Here is an 18,048-nt window from a genome sequence, read left to right on the forward strand (position 1 = left end):
TGCATTCTCTTATGTTATGGCGTAAATGAGAAAGACGATCATATTCCTTTAAGTTAAATGTTGTTTTGTTTTTTTCATCATCAGGTGTACCCATTACTTACTGTTTTGTGAAATGATCACCTCTGGAGAATGGTGTTAAAATTCAGCAAATCCAAGCACATGTAGAAATTTCTTTAAAGCATAAACTCTTAGCATCACCTTAAACAATTCTGCCCTATAGGTTTCAGACAACAATATCTTCATAAACAAGCATGTAAAACTAAACACGTCTAGAAACAGAACAAGCTTTACTCTTGAAGATCTAATTACAACCAATTCTGAGAATAGCTTGGAGAAAATAAGCAATCCCATTTATGGGTAGATAGTGAAGAAAGAATCAGCGACTCAAAGAGACATTCCCTTGATAGACACAACACACATACAGCTGGTCACGCAGAAAGGGAACTCATGATAGAAAAAATTCCAACTTGGTGAATCAGTGAATTTATTGTGGTTATTAGCAAGAGTATTGGAATGAGGTTCCTTACTGGAACAAGGATGACTCCAATGCAACTGCATCACAAAAATTCCCTCCCCAAGAGAGGTGAGAAGTAACAGCAGCTTCAACCCTGGAGCTCTCTGCATGACTTTCAGGAGCCTGCAGTCAGCTCAACAAGCCCAGAAAATGCCTCCTCAGCAGTTTGGCTGCTCAGCCCCAGCAGCTTCTATGAAGCTGGAGAGGGGTCTTCTAGAAACTTCTTGAAAGTTTCTGCTGTCACAGATGTGTGACCTTTTGTTTACACTTCTAAAGTCTCAAGAGCCTCCTCCTCCATCCTGGAGAGAATGTTTAATTCCAAGAAAACTGCTACACAACACGTTTCTCATAACAATATTTATAATAGCCAAGATAAGGAAACACTTAAGTCTTTTGATAAATAAGAAAAAATTACCATGTGAGTATATAAATAAATGCATTTACGTATCTATATGCATATTCCTATATATAGGGGACTACAATACAGCCTTAAAAATTAAGGAAATCAGGGCTGGGGTGATAATGCAGTGGGGAAAGTACTTGCTGCACAGAATGGCTGTCTGAACTGAGATCCTTAGCTCCCATGTAAAGGGGTGGGTATGGCATTTTACTCCCAAAACCCTGGTGCTGGGACAGGGGAAGAGACTGTTATATCCAGAGGGCTTGCTAGCTGGCTAGCATAGTGCAGTCCATGTTCAGTTAGACCCAGCCTCAAAAGATAAGTAGAATAGTGATTGAGGAAGACACCTTATGTTGGCCTCTGGCCTTCACAAGTGCCCACATGGGTGAGTACAGCAGTTTCTCAAAGAGGAATATTCAGAGTCCCTCTAAGGGAAAAAATAATAACCTGACTTAGGCACGTGCCAAAGAGGGGAGCCCCATGAGATGCTTTCCTTAAGCGCACCTAGACTAATCCATAGGGAAAGCAGAGGGAATTCATGCTCCCACTCTAAAACTCTTCTACAGCATTCCCACTGGACCACTCCATACTGCTGATTTGATCTCACAAGCCATAATTCCAATATCCAACTTCACTCCCTACCTCACCTATGCTTTTCCAGTTAATCTCACTGATTGACAGCTCAAATTTTAGTCATACTGTTTCTTTGACACACACACTTTCTTCAAACCAAACTGTCACCATTTACAAGAACCCAGACTAAAGAGTAAGTGGTAGTGACTGTAGAATCCTATCTCAGGTTCTGAAAGAAACATGAATCAGACCCCCTCCTCACCTGAAGTTTCCATGCCTGAGAGTGAGGGAGCCATCCTCAAAGATAGGAGACACTAATCCTATAGCAAAGCGCCTAAGTACGAGGAAGTACTGGCTGCACTTCCTGAAGGGAGCAAGCCATTCTGGGTATGCATCTATGCATTGTTATTGCACAGATATATATTATGTGAACAAGACACTCCTCTGTAAACTAAAATTCAAGGAACGAACAGTAAAGGTTTTTCCTCCTAAGATGAATAAAATAGTTGAGGAAGACATTTACCAAGTGAGAAAAAAAGACAGAAATGCATAACAGAACACCAACGGAACAGCAAATGCTTAAAAAGTGAAGGTATCTCTTTACGCTGGGCATAGAAAGTCCTATGCTAGTACAATGTTTGAGCCTAATCTAATTTTTAAAAAAAATTAAAAAGATAATGATGATGTAGAGTAGAAGACTTTAGTCAAAGACACCAAAGGAAATGCAAACATCCTTCAGTGTACCTTGGTTTGGCTGGGTTAAATAGCACAGAGAAACTCAGTGTGGCTGGAACAGATGAGAACAGTAAATGCTGACAGAGGCACTGGGTGGAAAGGATTTTCCAAAGCATGATATGCTATTTGAATTTTGTACTAAGAGCAATGAGAAGCAATTAGAGGGCATTGTGTAGGGTAATGCATGTTATGATTTATATGTCAAGATCTCTCTGGGTGCAAAGTGGAGCATGGATTACTATAAAGAAAGAAGCAGGCTCAGCAGTAAGAGGTCTCCTCTCCTAGAGACATCATGGACACTTGGGGTAGGGTTTGCAGTAACAAAAAAGAAAAAAAAGAGTCAAAAGACTCAGGATATATTCTTAGTGGGACTCTGAGAGCCTAGTAAAGGCATTGGAGGAGCAGCCTTGCTGGGTCACAGAGGAGGACATTGCAGCCAGTCCTGATGAGACCTGATAGGCTAGGGTCAGATGGAAAGGAAGGAGGACCTCCCCTACCAGTGGACGGAGAGAGGGGGCAGGGAGGAGATGAGGGAGGGTAGGATTGGGAGGAGATGAGGGAGGGGTCGACAGCTGAGATACAAAGTAAATAAACTGTAACTAATATAAAAAATAAAAAAGTAATTTTACAAATGAGTCCACTTATTTGCATGAGAAGTGAAGAAGACATTGCAACCCCACAGTAGGGGAAATCCCTTCAGCATTTCCATGTGGGCAGAGACCACACTGGACAGAAGGCTGGGTTTCTCCTAATAGCAGCCACTGAAAACTCCACATGCAAATCAGTAATCCTTTGTTTGGTTGGCTTTTAATTTACTGATGTTTTTAATACATTAATTTTATGTAACCAGTTTTATTACGGCATTTTTATGCATGTATATAATGTGTTTTGATCACATTCATTCCCCCAATGACTTTTCTGTCTCCCTTCCTCTCCCATGATCTCCCTCCTCTCCCTTCCTCTCCCATGATCTCCCTCCTCCTTCAACTAGTCCCTCATCTAAGAGCATGCCTTTTTAATGACTCAGTGATTGTCATTAGGGTTTCTTACAGGATCATGGGTACTGAAGAACATGTCTCTCCATCTCCCAGCAACCATTAACTACAAACTACATATGAACTCTCAGGAGTGGGCATATGCTCATGAGTTCATTCCCCCCTATGACAGGACGTTGGCAGGCCCAGTCTTGTGCATATTTTGTTCAGATAATCATAGCTGCCGTGAGTTCAAGAGTCCAGTCACCATGACATGCCCACAAGCCTGCATTCTCCACCACTCCTATCCCATTTCTCTGGTGTGTGTATTCTTTCAACCCCTTCTTCTGCAATGTTCCCTTAGCTTTGGAAAGGGTGATACAGCTGTGCTGTTTGCGGCTGCGTATTCAAGACTCATTTTTTCCTCACTACTTTGACTAGTAATGAGTCTCTGCAGTTATCACTGCTCACAGAACAAAGAAGAGTCTCTCAGCAAAGCCGACAGCCACACTAATATATGGGCATAACATTTGACAGACACAGAATGTCCATTTAGAAAAAGGGCCTCCACTAGGGCCTATGACTTCTCCAGCTATGATCCTCTAACTAGATTTAACATATCAGACATGAATCCTGTCCCGTGGAGCAGGGCTCAGACTCAGTTAGGAAGTCTCCGGTTAGCTACCCCAGTAACAGACATGTTGCTATTGCACCCATAGGCACAGCTTGCCTGATCAGTTGGTATCAATGTCCAAGAATCCACAGGGGTAAGACTGGATGACACTTTTCTCCCAGAAGCCTACAGGTCATTTTCTGGCATTATGAGAGCTAGATAGCAGGGAAGAAGCTTCTGGCACAATTTCAGCTTGGTTCCCTTATGTGCTATGAGCAGAGCATGTGGAGTCTGTCAGCAGAGTTTTATCATCTAGTTCCGGTGAACCACCATCAGCGGTGGCAACTGCCTGTATTTGGGGGGATTCAGGGTCTTTTCTGACTAACAATTTGTAGGGAGGTAACCCATCCCTGGCACTGGAATTTTTATTTAATAATCTTGGCTTCTGGGATCAGCTTTACCCATCCATTTGGGGTACTTCTGTTCAAACTATTATTTTAATTTTTCAGTCAACTTACCAAGTATCATATTTCCTTAGGGCTTTTGCACAAATCTTTAGTTTTGGTTGATCTTCACATTCCCTCCTCTTCTTCATATTGCTTCTCCCCTCCCCAGTTAAACCTTTCACCCTAGTGTCTTCCTCTCTTCATTGTATCTCCTGCTAGATGAGTAATTCATGCTGCAGAAGAAGAACGCCCACCCTAAACTTTGCTCTAAAAATCTTGCTAACAATATTTCATCTTAGGCTCTGAAAGGAAAAGTGTTAGATTTCATGAGACATGGTGGACATGGCTCTACTCTAAGTATCATGAGGAATGGTAAAAATGGTGACCATCCAGGGGAGAGGGGGCTTTTGAGCCAATGACAGTGGTTCAGACATAGAGCCACTTACCAAGCATATGCAGCATCAAAGACACCTGCTATAAAGTGTTGTAGAAAGAAAGGATGAGAAAGAAAATAAGGGGAAGAAAAGGACGAAGAGACAGAAAAAAATAATGAGGGAAAAATATATCAGTACATGGTGGGTATTTATAGCATGCACTGAATAACATGCTTTTAGATGCTGAGAAGGGCGATAATGAAATATGCTCCATGATACATGCTTCATGTTGTCACTAACCCTCACAGAGATCCTGAAACTACTTTCAGGATTATCTTGTTTATACAGAAGCAAAACTTGAGAAGCAAATAGAATCTTGTAGTCGGACAGCGACGAGCAAAGCCAGGATTCAAAACAAGTCTGTTTTGTTTCAAAGCCCACGGGTGCTTTGAGCAACAACACGGCAATGATAGTCTACCAGCATGGCTTCAGAGAAACAGAAAATGGATTCCAGGGCCATATCAGGGGCTACAAGGGCAACCCCAAGACTCTACCCAGGAAGAAGGCACAGGGTTGACAAGGAGACCTAGAGCATTCCATTAGTGAGTAGAGATTGCAATGGTCCTTTTTGGTGTTGCTGTTTTGACAGTGGCTCTGGTACCCGACTATGTAGGCTGGAAACTCCCTACTGCCACATACCAGATAATGCTTCAGCTAATTAACTTCTGCGTAGCATTCCGCTTAGCTCCCAAGTTGCTGCAGCTACCAAGAAGAAAAAAAAAGCATCTTCTCTCCATGTATACAGTTAGCTTTCTACAGAAAGCAGTGTTAGTCCTACTGAGAGATATCCATGTTCCCTTCTTTTATGAAAGAATCATGAAAGTGTTCCTTGCTGAGTCATGTCCTAAAATCTTTGAAGAAAACGTCGGTCTCTCTGGACTTGTGTAGCTCTCTTGAAGTTTCTAAAACTGCAAGGACCAATAAGACTGTATAAAGTCTGGTTTCTTCTTTTCAAATATCTAGTATTTTATGCACATACAAGAGTGAGACTAGTGTTCATTATTACTTGTTTTAGTATGGACTTCTTAATATTTTGAAATGGGAGTTTTGCTGACGGAAGGCATTCTTATACTTTAGACATTTCCCGTTTTCCTATTTGTTAATTTAGTCTAACTAGGAAATGTATTCTCTGGCTTCTGACCATCTCTCTCTCCACCAAATTCAGTAAGGCACTAGATTTTCTCTTCTGCTACTCCACATGACCACAATTAATAATCTTCAAAAACATGAGTTAAGAGCCACAGACCTTCCCTAGAAAACGTCAGTTAAAAATGGACTGTAATCCTAAATATGTCAGCTGAACTACACCACTTTTCAGACAAAATTGTTATGACCTTGGGTGGGGCAAATTGTTAAAAAAAAAAGTTAAGAAGAGAAAACTGATTATTGGATTTAACCAAAATCAAAGTATTTACATGAAAATATACTATCAATAAAATGAAAAGACAAACTATAGACTAGGAAAATACATTTGCAAGTTGTATATTTGATAATGCTCTTGGACTGAGAGTATGTATATAAAGAATTGTCCAGCAACCATCCTGAAGATACCTGATAAGCTAGGGCCAGATGGAAGGAGAGGAGGACAGCCCCTCTCAGTAGACTCGGAAAGGGGAAGGGAGGAGATGAGGGAGGGAGGGGAGGATTGGGAGGGAAAGAGGGAGAGGGCTACAGCTGGGATACAAGTGAATGTATAAAATTATTTAAAGATAAAAAATATTAATTAAAAAAATTAAATTAAATTAAATTAGTCAAAAAAAGAATTGTCCAAACTCAGAATTAAAGAAAAATGAGAAAAAAGCAAGAGTAGGTGTTTTAGAAATAAGACATGTGAATGGCTAATAATCTAGACTGATCACAGGCTTATGGGAAAACCTAATTGTGGTGTTCTATTCAAAGTACATAGTAATAAAATGACTCCTGATGGCATTCTGCTATACCTATATATCTGCACCTCACTCAACCCACATCTGAGAATCTTCTTCCTGCAGTTTATGGGAATTAACACAGAGACCCAAAACTAGACAATGTGAAGAAGAGTGGGAGACTTTGGAGCAATCAGTCTTACATAAAATGTCTTCATCAAGCCTCTCCACCCAAAGCTCAAGGATCTATGCAGAATGGGAGGGTGAAAGATTCTAAGAGCCAGAGGTTACGGGTTCCTTAAAGGAAACATCCAGATACAACAGGACTGATGTACATATGCACTCACAAAGATTGTGGCAGCAGATACAACGCCTGACTGGTTCAAGATCAATCACACCTCTGAGAAGGGATCAATCAGCACTGAGAAAGAAAAGTAGACAAAGAATCCTACCCCTAACCAAGAAGTTATTTGAAATTGATACCCACTGACAGGAAAATTCAGTTTTCTACAATGAAGGGTTATGGGTTATATTAACAGTCCAGGGCAGGCCCCACACCCAAGAGTAGTTGGACAAAACAAAATTAACTCAATGGCGGGGAGAAGCAGAAATAACTGAAATTCCCATCAGCTTGTGAACGGATAGTAAAATGTGACTACACTAACACACACACTGCAATATATTAGAATGCAGAACTGATTACTGCTTGGTTCTAAAATACAGACAAATCTCAGAAACATTATACTGACAAGGGAGGTCCTCCTCCCCTACTGTCTGACCTTAGCCTATCAGGTCTCACCAGGACTGTCTGGATCCTCTTTCTCTGTGGCTTACTAAGACCACCTCACCAGAGGGAGATGATCAAAGAACAGGCAATCCTGTACACCCTACTCCCCTTACTAGGAAACCCACATGGAGACTGAGCTGCTCATGGGTTACATCTGAGCAGGGGGTCTAGGTCCTCTCCATGCATGGTTCTTGGTTGATTCATCAGTCTCTACAGGCTCCCCTGGGCCTAGATTTTTAGGCTGTGTCGTCTCCTTATGGAGCTCCTATCCCCTCTAGGTCTTTCAGTGGACTAGGGGAGGGAGATGAGATTAGGGAAGTGAAACAGAGGTTAGGACCAGAAGGACATGGGGGGGGGGGGCTGTAGCCAGAATACAAAATGAATAAACTGTAATAAATAATAATAATGAAGAAAAATTTTAAAAATTATACTAAGTAAAAGAAACCAACTTTAGGAAATTACATGTGATATCGCTGTATTTCTGTGAAAATTTCTTCTAGAAACTGTACATGTATATAGACAGACAGAAGATAGGTGCATTGCCTGGGGCTGAGGACCGACTGGAAGTGGAAACAAGGGAACTTGTGGAGCTTGCTCTAAAAGTGATTGATTATTATAAAACTGGATTGCCATTGCGAAATAGCTTGATGTGGCTCAATCCCTTTAAAATGCCATGAGAATGGTTGTGTAACTCTATGCTAAAATTATAGAAGTGTATATGTGCAATGTATAAGCTTATGGTAATGAGTATATGTCATTAAAATTGTTTTAAGGACAGAACAAACAGAATGATGAAAAGAAGGAGAAAGAAGAGAGAAAAAAGTGGAAAATGGGATGACAAAGAGGAGGCAGGGAAAGAGGATGAGGAAAAGGTATAAGGTCATGAGTGTCAACAAGACACGTGTTCAAACTCAGGTGTGGAAATATATTCTTTTAATCCAAGCATCAGGAGTTCAAGACCAGCCTCAGCTGTTTAAAATACAGGCAATCAAATATTTTCTTCAAAAAGCCAAATGGCAAATAATAAATTCAAATTTATAGACCATGTGGTTTCTGTCAAGCTACACAATACAGAGCCAGACAATAAGCTAGACTGGGCCAAACACCTATACCTTGAAACTCCTGACATAAAAAATAATTGATTAATTGATAGCATAAGGCTAATATTCATTGCAAGTGAGTGATTGATATTACTTTATGTCATACTCAATTGAGACTTAAATATCACCATATGGATCAATATAGTTCACTGAGGCCGAAGCATAAGCGGTGAATGAATTCTCACTGACTCTTAATGCACTGTTTAAATGTGTAAGGTATTTCATTGTGTAAATAAAACTGCATGGATCCACTAAACCCCAAAAGAAATGAAAAGATGAGAATTCCATCATGAGAATGAAATATAGAAAATTTAAAGTAGCAGAAAAATTAAAGTACCCTACAAGCCAAAATTACTTTAAGGCAGATGTTCTATTGATATCACCTATAAATTGCATTATAAATTTATAAGGATGCTCACTGCATCACTAATGTGAAAATATCTATTAATTGTGAAAATTAAATTGTGGTATTTTTATTTAAATCATTTCATATACATAACAGAGCAAATGAATTATATGTAGATCACTGAAAAAATAACTTATCTGTATACATGCACCTAAAAATAACTAATTATAAATAAAAAATAAAATCATAACAGAGTATATACTCTGTAAAGCTTTTGTGTATGTTACCAGAAACACAAGGGAAACATAAAGAAATAAACACATATTAACTTTAAGCCAAGACATTATCCATAAAAATATTTGAAAACTGAGGAACTTTCTCAATGGATCTAAGAATATTTTGCTTCATTAAAAATAGCAGAGGCGTCTATAAGATGGTTCATGGAGTAGGTATTCTTGCCATTAAACCTGATGATCTGAGTTCAGTCCTCAAGACCCATTTGATAGAAATCAAGACCGGCTCCCATCTGTGCATAATACCAAAGGCCATTTTAGCAACCACCTGTTTTTGTCCTGTATTGTCTTCCCTTTTTCTCCCCCCGTTCCTTCTATCTTTGTATTTCCCTCTCCCACAGAACAAAGTCTGGCCTGGTTTGCAGGGTCCCTGTGCCTCAGCCTCCTGAAAGACAGGACTACTCATAGCACATTTTACCTCTCTCTCTCTTCAGTCTACCTTTAGCCCAAATCCTCTCATTTCCCCAACTGTTTGCCCCTTCTGTTCCTCCTCCTATTTTTGTTGCCCTGCTCTATCTTATCATACTTTTTCTCTTTTATTTCCATCTATGTATACAATAACTAATACGTCAGTAAACACACTGTTGATGCCCCCTTTGAGGGATTTATAATCCACTATTACTCATTTTCACAATGAGTCTACCTCGAGATAGTGACAGTTCTTGCAGGGTATAACTGGAGATGGAGACTGGACCTTAAACATCTGTCTTACCAAGAAAAAGACACTTCAACCCCACTACACCTAGCCTTTCTTGAAAACTGAACATTTCCAACTAAAAGAAGAATGACCTAAATTTTTGTTTGTTTTTTTAATCAGCTGGACATAGTGACACATACCTTGATCCCAGCACTTAGGAAGCATTCGGATCCCTATTAGTCAACTAGGTCTACATAGCAAATTCCAAGAAAGCTAGGGCTACATAGTGAGGCTCCATTTTTCAAAAATCAAACAATTAATTTCTGATTTTCAAATTTCAGTGCTAAATACAAGTAATATCGTCAAAATCATGTCTCTTCCAAAATTCAAAGTCACTGAAACTCAAAAAAAGAGTCTTAGATGAAATTCTAGACCAAGGATTCAAAAAGAATGATGAAAAATATGTTGAAAGAAATAAAACGAGATATGAACAAATCCCAGAATGAATTCCAAAAGAACACAAACTGCTAAATAATAAGACAATACAAAACGTGAGAAGAAAATTCCATGAAGAGGTAGAAATAATGAAGAAAATCCAAACTGAAATGATCCTGGAAATTAAAAATTCAGTAAATCAAATAAAAATTCAGTGGAAACCCTCCCCAAAGGGATGGATCATGGGCTTGAAAAAAAAAAAGTAAAAAATCAGTACATTCAGTCAAGGGCAACAATAAGTTTTAAAAAGAAACAAAGAAAGACGGGAAGAAAAAGGAAGGAAGGAAGGAAGGAAGGAAGGAAGGAAGGAAGGAAGGAAGGAAGGAAGGAACGAAGGAAGGAACGAAGGAAGGAAGGAACGAAGGAAGGAAGGAAGGAAGGAAGGAACGAAGGAAGGAAGGAAGGAAGGAAGGAAGGAACGAAGGAAGGAAGGAAGGAAAAGAGAAAGAAAGAAAAGAAAATAGATTCCACAAGCTGGCCCAGTGGCTAAAAACACAGCCAAGCTTGACAACCTGAGTTCAAGTCTCCAAACCCACATAGCATAAGGGGAGACACAATTGCCAAATGCCACAAGTTGTTCCTTTTTTCCTTTACATAGGTACTATGGCATGAACACACATACACAGAGAGAGAGAGAAACATTTTAAATGTGTAAACAGAATATGCAATATCTTTGGAATACCTTAAAAAGATTTATGAATTATGCATATAGAAGATCGTCATACAAAATATATGAGAAATATTTTAAACGTAATTATAACAGAAAATTTCCCAAATCTATGGAAAGGGGGCCATTATAAGAAAGAAAAACACCAAATAGGCAGGACTAGAAAAGAAATTCATGATGCAATATTATATGTAAGTGCTTATGATAAAAAACAAAAAAAAAGTGTATTGAAAGCTGCAATAGAGAAACACTAAGTCATATAATTGCAGGCTCATCACAATAACTATGGATCTCAACCAAAATTTTAAAAGCTAGAAGGGCATGGAAAACTGTAACTCTAGCTCTGAAAAAGGAGTACTGCTAACCCAGGCCAGTTATTTATCATAACTGATGAAGAAATGAAAACATTTCAGGATAAGATCACACTGAATGAATTTTGACCATTAAGCCAGTGCACAGCAAATACTGAAAGAAATTTATTATACTAAAAAGAATAATAAACACATGTAAGGGGCTACAAAAAAATTAAGTACAATAGTAGTCAAATAAATAAAGATTATAAAACTAACAAACACTACAAAATAAAAACTGAGAAGACTTAATATACACCTTCAATAATAATTCTGAATATTAAAGGCCTCAATTCTCAGATCAAAAGACATAGACTGTAAGATTGGATTAAATATAGGATTCACTAATTTTTTACCTGCAAGAAACAGACATTACCTTCAAAGATAGACACTATCTTAGGATACAAGGGTGGGAAAAGATATCCCCACCATAATAGAACTAGAAAATAGATGTCACTATATTCTGATATAAGGCAAAAGATACATCGAACCAAATGTAATCTGGAAAGATAAATAAGGTCACCTCATAGTGGCTAATTCATCAAGAGGCCATTACAATTCTAAACAATAAGCAATAACAAACACAGGTATACTCAATTTCATAAAACAAGTATTATTCAATATAAAATCACAGGATAAACCCCAAAACAGTAATTGTGGGTGATTTCAATACTTAACTCCCACAAACTGATGCGTCATCCTGATGTAAAACAATAAATAGATAAACATGAGAATTTGATGATGACATTATTGATTAAAGTGATAATCCACACAATAGTTTATCAAAACACTACAGCATATACCTTCATCTCAACAGCCCATAGAACTTTCTCTAAAATAGATAATTTATTAAGACGTAAAAGAATCCTCACACCCATCAGAATGGCCAAGATGAAAATCTCAAGTGACAACACATGCTGGAGAGGCTGTGGAGAAAGGGGAACTCTCCTCCACTGCTGGTGGGAATGTAAACTTATACAACCACTCTGGAAATCAATCTGGCGCTTTCTTAGACAGCTAGGAATAGTGCTTCCTCAAGATCCAGCCATACCACTCCTAGGCATATATCCAAAAGATTCTCAAGTACACAATAAGGACATTTGCTCAACCATGTTTGTAGCAGCTTTATTTGTAATAGCCAGAAGCTGGAAACAGCCCAGATGCTCCTCAACTGAAGAATGGATGCAGAAATTGTGGTACATCTACACAATGGAATATTACTCAACAATAAAAAACAAGGACATCATGAAATTTGCAGGTAAATGGTGGGACCTGGAAAGGATCATCCTGAGTGAGCTGTCCCAGAAGCAGAAAGAAACACATGGTATATACTCACTCATATAGACATGTAATATAGGATAAACCTACTAAAATCTGTACATCTAAAGAAACTAATCAAGAGAGAAGACCCTGACTAAAATGCTCAATCCCCATCCTGAAAGGCAAAGAGGAAGGACATGAGAAGAAGAAGAAAACAGGAAACAAGCTAGAAACCCGCCACGGAGGGCCTCTGAAAGGCTCTGCCCTGCAGACTGTCAAAGCAGATGCTGAGACTTATGGCCAACTGCTGGGCAATGTGCATGGAATCTTATGAAAGAAGTGGGAAATAGTAAGATCTGGAGAGGACAGGAACTCCACAAGGAGAGCAACAGAACCAGAACTTTGAACACAGGGGTCTTACCAGAGACTCATGCTCCAACCAAGTACCATGCATGGAGATAACCTAGAACCCCTGCACAGATGTAGCCCATGGCAGTTTAGTGTCCAAGTGGGTTCCATAGTAATGGGAAGAGGGACTGCCTCTGACATAAACTGATTGGCCTGCTCTCTGATCACCTCCCCCTGAAGGGGGAGCAGCCTTACCAGGCCACAGAAGATGACAATGCAGCCACTCCTGATGAGATCTGATAGACTAAGATCAGAAGGAAGGAGAGGAGGACCTCCCCTATCAGTGGACTTGGGGAGGGGCATGCGTGAAGAAGGGGATGGGAGGGTGGGACTGGGAGGGGAGGAGGGAGGTGCTTATGGGGGGATACAAAGTGAATAAAGTGTAATTAATAAAAAAATTGATACTTGTTTTCTCACCTGGTACTGAGAATATAGGCAAAAAAAAAAAAAAAGAATTCTCAGCAAACAGAAAAAATGAAATAACTTCAGGTTTTCTATTTGACCACAGTAGAATAAAGCTAGAAATCAACAGAATAAGAAACTGCAGAAAATTCACAAGCTCATGGAAACTGAAAAAAAAAAAACTATTAAATGATCAAGAAGAAAATAGAAAAACTGGATGAAAATAAACACACAACATAACAAAGCCTATGAGATGCAATGAAAGTAGTCCTAAAAGGAAAGTCTAGAGCTAAAATATATACATTGGCAAATTTAAAACCTCTTAAATAAATAACTTAAAATTATGTGCCTTCAGGTTTTCAAGAAAAAGAAATAAGCCAAACCAAAAAGTGTTAGACATATATATATACATACATACATACATATGAATAGATAAATGGGTGAATAAATAATCAGAGCAGAAACAAATAGAAACAAACATAAAACAACATAAATAGTCAATGAAACAAAGAATTGGTCCTTTGAAAAGGGTGAGATAATCAATACTCATTCAGAAAGGCAAACGGAATAGACATCAGAAGAGGGAGAAAACAGGGAACAGGACAGGAGACTACCACAGAGGGCCTCTGAAAGACTCTACCCAGCAGGGTATCAAAGCAGAGGCTGAGACTCATAGCCAAACTTTGGGCAGAGTGCAGGGAATCTTATGAACGAAGTGGGAGATGAAAGACCTGGAGGGGACAGGAGCATCACAGGGAGAGAAAAAAAAATATCTGGGCCAGGGATCTTTTCTGAGACTGATACTCCAACCAAGGACCATTCATGGAGATAACCTAGAACCCTTGCACAAATGTAGCCCATGGTAGCTCAGTCTCCAAGTGGATTCCCTAGTAATGGGAATAGGGACTATCTCTGATATGAACTCAGTGAGCTGCTCTTTGATCACCTCAACCGGGATAGGGGAGAGAGACCTTACCAGGCCACAGAGGAAGACAATGCAGCCACCCCTGATGAGACCTGATAGACTAGGATCAGATGGAAGGGGAGGTGGACCTCCCCTATCAGTGGACTATGGGAGAGACATGGGTGGGATTGGGAAGAAACTAGGGAGGAGGCTACAATTGGTATATTATAAACTAAATAAATAAATAAATGTAAAGAAAAAAAGAGAAACAAGGTCAACAAACCCTTAGCCAAACCACAAGACAGAGGAGATACAAATTAATAATCTTAGAGATGAAAAAGGAGATTAAATATGGCCCCTCAGATAAAGACACTTGCTATAAAGCCTTGCAACTGAGGTCAGCCCAACTCCCACATGGGGAAAGCAGAGAACCAAGTCCTAGACTTGACCTCTGACCTCTTCATGTGAACTGTGACATGAGCTTTCTGTGCATGCAGGCAAATCAACAACTAACAAGTGAAACCTCATGAAAGTAAAAAGCTTTTGTACCACAAAGGTAACTGTCAATCAAATGAATAGACAAAGCAAAGAAAATCTTCACCAGATATTCATCTGGAGATTAATATCTAGAATATACAAAGAAATCAAAGCAAGAAACATTGAGAAACAAACAATCCAATAAAAATGGGCTTTGGAAGTCAACAGAGAATTTTCAACAGAAGAAACACAAATAGCTAGATAACTATTTTTGCAAGTCTTCAACAGCTGGGAAATGGAAATTAAAACTATTTTGAGACTCCATCTCACCGTAACAAGAATAGCTATCATCAAGAAAACAAATAGCAAGTACTGTTGAGGATGTGGAGAATAGGAAAGCTTTATTCACAGTTAACTTTATTGTCAAAGCCATTATGGAAATCATTGTGGAGAATTCTCAAAAGCTAAAAATAGAACTATTATGCCATCCAGATATACCATTCCTGCTACATTTCCAAAGGACTTCATATAATCCCAAAGAGATACTTGCATATCTGTGTTCATGGTTGCTCTGTTTACAAACACTAAAAAATAAAATCAGCCTGGATGGGTGCAAAAAAAAAAAAAATGTCATTTGTTTTTGCTCATAAATAGATATTTGCTTCAGATATTTCAATTTGTGTATTAATTTGTTGTGCTTAGAGGAAGACCAAGAGCCTAGAAAAGGGCTTGGGATGGGGTAGGAAAGGGAAACTAGTGGACTACATGTAATATGAAAGTACAAAGAAAGAAATCAAGGACTATAAAGGTATATGTGGGGATCAAGTCAGAATATAAAACAGAAATCAACAAAGCAAAAGCTGTATGACAAAGCCATATGGAAGCCTACTATTTTGTACTATGTTGAAGGAATTTAAGGGGGGAGTGTACTGCATGGATAGATAATGCTGCCCCAGAAGCCATACGTTATTAAACAAAAACCCAGTGTCAGGAGTAGGATACCTTCTAATGAGTTGTTGGTCAGGGAGACACTAGGGCACCCCACCCCCCACAAAAAAAAAACAGTACAGAAGATTGTCATTGCTCATGGTTACCCACCAAAACCTGACCCTATTGCTGAAGAAATTCTGCGCTTTGGTTGTAGCACATAGAAAAATCAAGCTGGGGTTGAACTGTCAGCTTCCTTCCCGCCTGCAAGTTCTCATAGTGCCAGATGGAACTGTGGACGACTAGGGGGAAAAGTCATCAATAGTTTACTCCAGACATGAACCCTGCAAGCTACAATTCCAGGCTGCCAATCAAAATGTGCCCACTGAAGCAATAGTTCCATGACTAGGACGGGAATAACCAACCACATTCTGATTGGATTTTAGGCCCATTCCTCAGTAGGAATTCATGCCTGGTATTGTAAACTGGTTAAAATCCGTGGCTGGGGAGGTCGTAGGTTTTAAAGGAAGCCTATTACTGTTATTTTGCTAAATCGAGATGGTGTCTAATTGCCTTCTGAATGTTTGTGTATACATATAAATTAGTGCCACTCTTAGCTTTAACAATAGACGTCTTTATTTGCAGGGACAATAGTTAATAGAGAAACCGAAGTACGAAAAGCGAGTGTTGAGTGCTCTGCCCTAAACAGAACATCTAGATCGCTCCCTTTGAGATGCAGGGATCGTTGCAGAAAAGATGGAGAGAAGCAGCAGTGGCCACTTACACAAAACCTGCACAACACTGCGCCCATCACCATTTCTTCAAGGGTGAAATTACCACTCACTGAGGAGCGGTACGCAGTTAATTGTTGGGCAAAAGAGTCATATGTGCTAGTGGTATGACTCCTGCTAAGTTTTTCTTGCACAGGTGATTAATTCCTGCAACCCTAATTAAATAACAACAATAACACACACACAAGAAAAGACATGAAAGTTGGGAAGAAATGAATGCTGAGAAGAAGAGGGGTTTCTGTCGGATGCAGAATAGGGTAAGAGATAATAGTGGATTGAAGATATCCTCATAGTCCATTACATACACATGAAATTGTGAAAGAGTATTTTTAATTTTTAAAATGACTGTGTCTTCTACTTTGTAAAAGCTTTCCCATAGAATAGAAAAGGGGAGAGAAAATAGAAAGAAAACATGGAAACTTTAAATTGGAAGGAGGGTCTGTATGACCCATCATACCTCTGAAACTAAGTCTGCCTGGAGTGAGTTATTACAGTTCTGAGATTCAGCTTCCTCCTCCTCAGCAGATTCAGCTGAGTACCCTATGATCCCAGGGAGATCCATTGCACTTTACACTTAGAGAAATAGTATCATCTGGAATTAAAATATTCAGTTTCTATCTAATCCGGTGAATAAATTAGAAGAATAAAAATCCCGGGTCCCAATTCAGCATGAAGGTCAAAAGCATGCATTAATTCATCATTGCTGTACTAAATGCAGATGTGCCGGGAGAGGAATAAAGATAAGCTAGAAAAATGCTGGGTTTCAGATTTCCCACCCCAAGCCTTCTGTCATGGAAATAAGAAAAAAGAAAATGTGAGAAAAATCAAAGACCTGTGGTTATGCTTAACTTTTTATTTTTTTTAATTATACATAGCATAATTATTTTATTTTTTTTTCTTTTTATTTTATTTTTTTTTATCAGTTACATTTTATTAACTCTGTATCCCAGCCGTGTCCCGATCCCTCATTCCCTCCCAGTCCCTCCCTCCCTCCCTCCCTCATCTCCACCGTGCCCCTTTCCAAGTCCACTGATGGGGGGGACCTCCTCCCCATTCATCTGATCCTGTTTTATCAGGTATCTTCAGGACTGGCTGCAAAGCCCTCCTCTGTGGCCTAACAGGACTGCTCCTCCCTTCGGGGGTGGGGAGACCAAAGAGCCAGTCATCGAGTTCCTGTTAGAAATAGTCCCTGTTCCCCTCACTTTGGGAAACCAATTGGTTACTGAGCTACCATATGCTTAACTTTTTATGATCGCAGGACTACATAAGGAAGCTCAGGAGAGGGTTGTGTTAGTACAGTGCTTCCTGAACAACATGGGAATCTGACTTTCAATGCCAGAACCCACATAAAAATCAGACGAAGTGTCACACATCTGCAGCCTCTGCATCAGGGAGACATAGACGGAGTCTCTAGGACTTGCTGTTCAGCCACTAGACAAACAGCTGCCCTCCAGTTTCAAGGAGAGACTCTGCGTCAAAAAGTACGGTGGAGAGTGGTTAAAGAAGACACTATGCCAAGCTCTAGCCTCACTTACACATGCACACATGTGCATGTGTGCACATACTGAACTAGTCATTTCTATCACCTGTTCTTGCTTATCGCCATTCCTAAAGCACCTCAGCTCCTTTGTGCATGTATGTGTCTCGGTG

The sequence above is a fragment of the Meriones unguiculatus genome, chromosome 1 (assembly GCF_030254825.1).
Source record: "Meriones unguiculatus strain TT.TT164.6M chromosome 1, Bangor_MerUng_6.1, whole genome shotgun sequence".
Lineage (NCBI taxonomy): Eukaryota > Metazoa > Chordata > Mammalia > Rodentia > Muridae > Meriones > Meriones unguiculatus.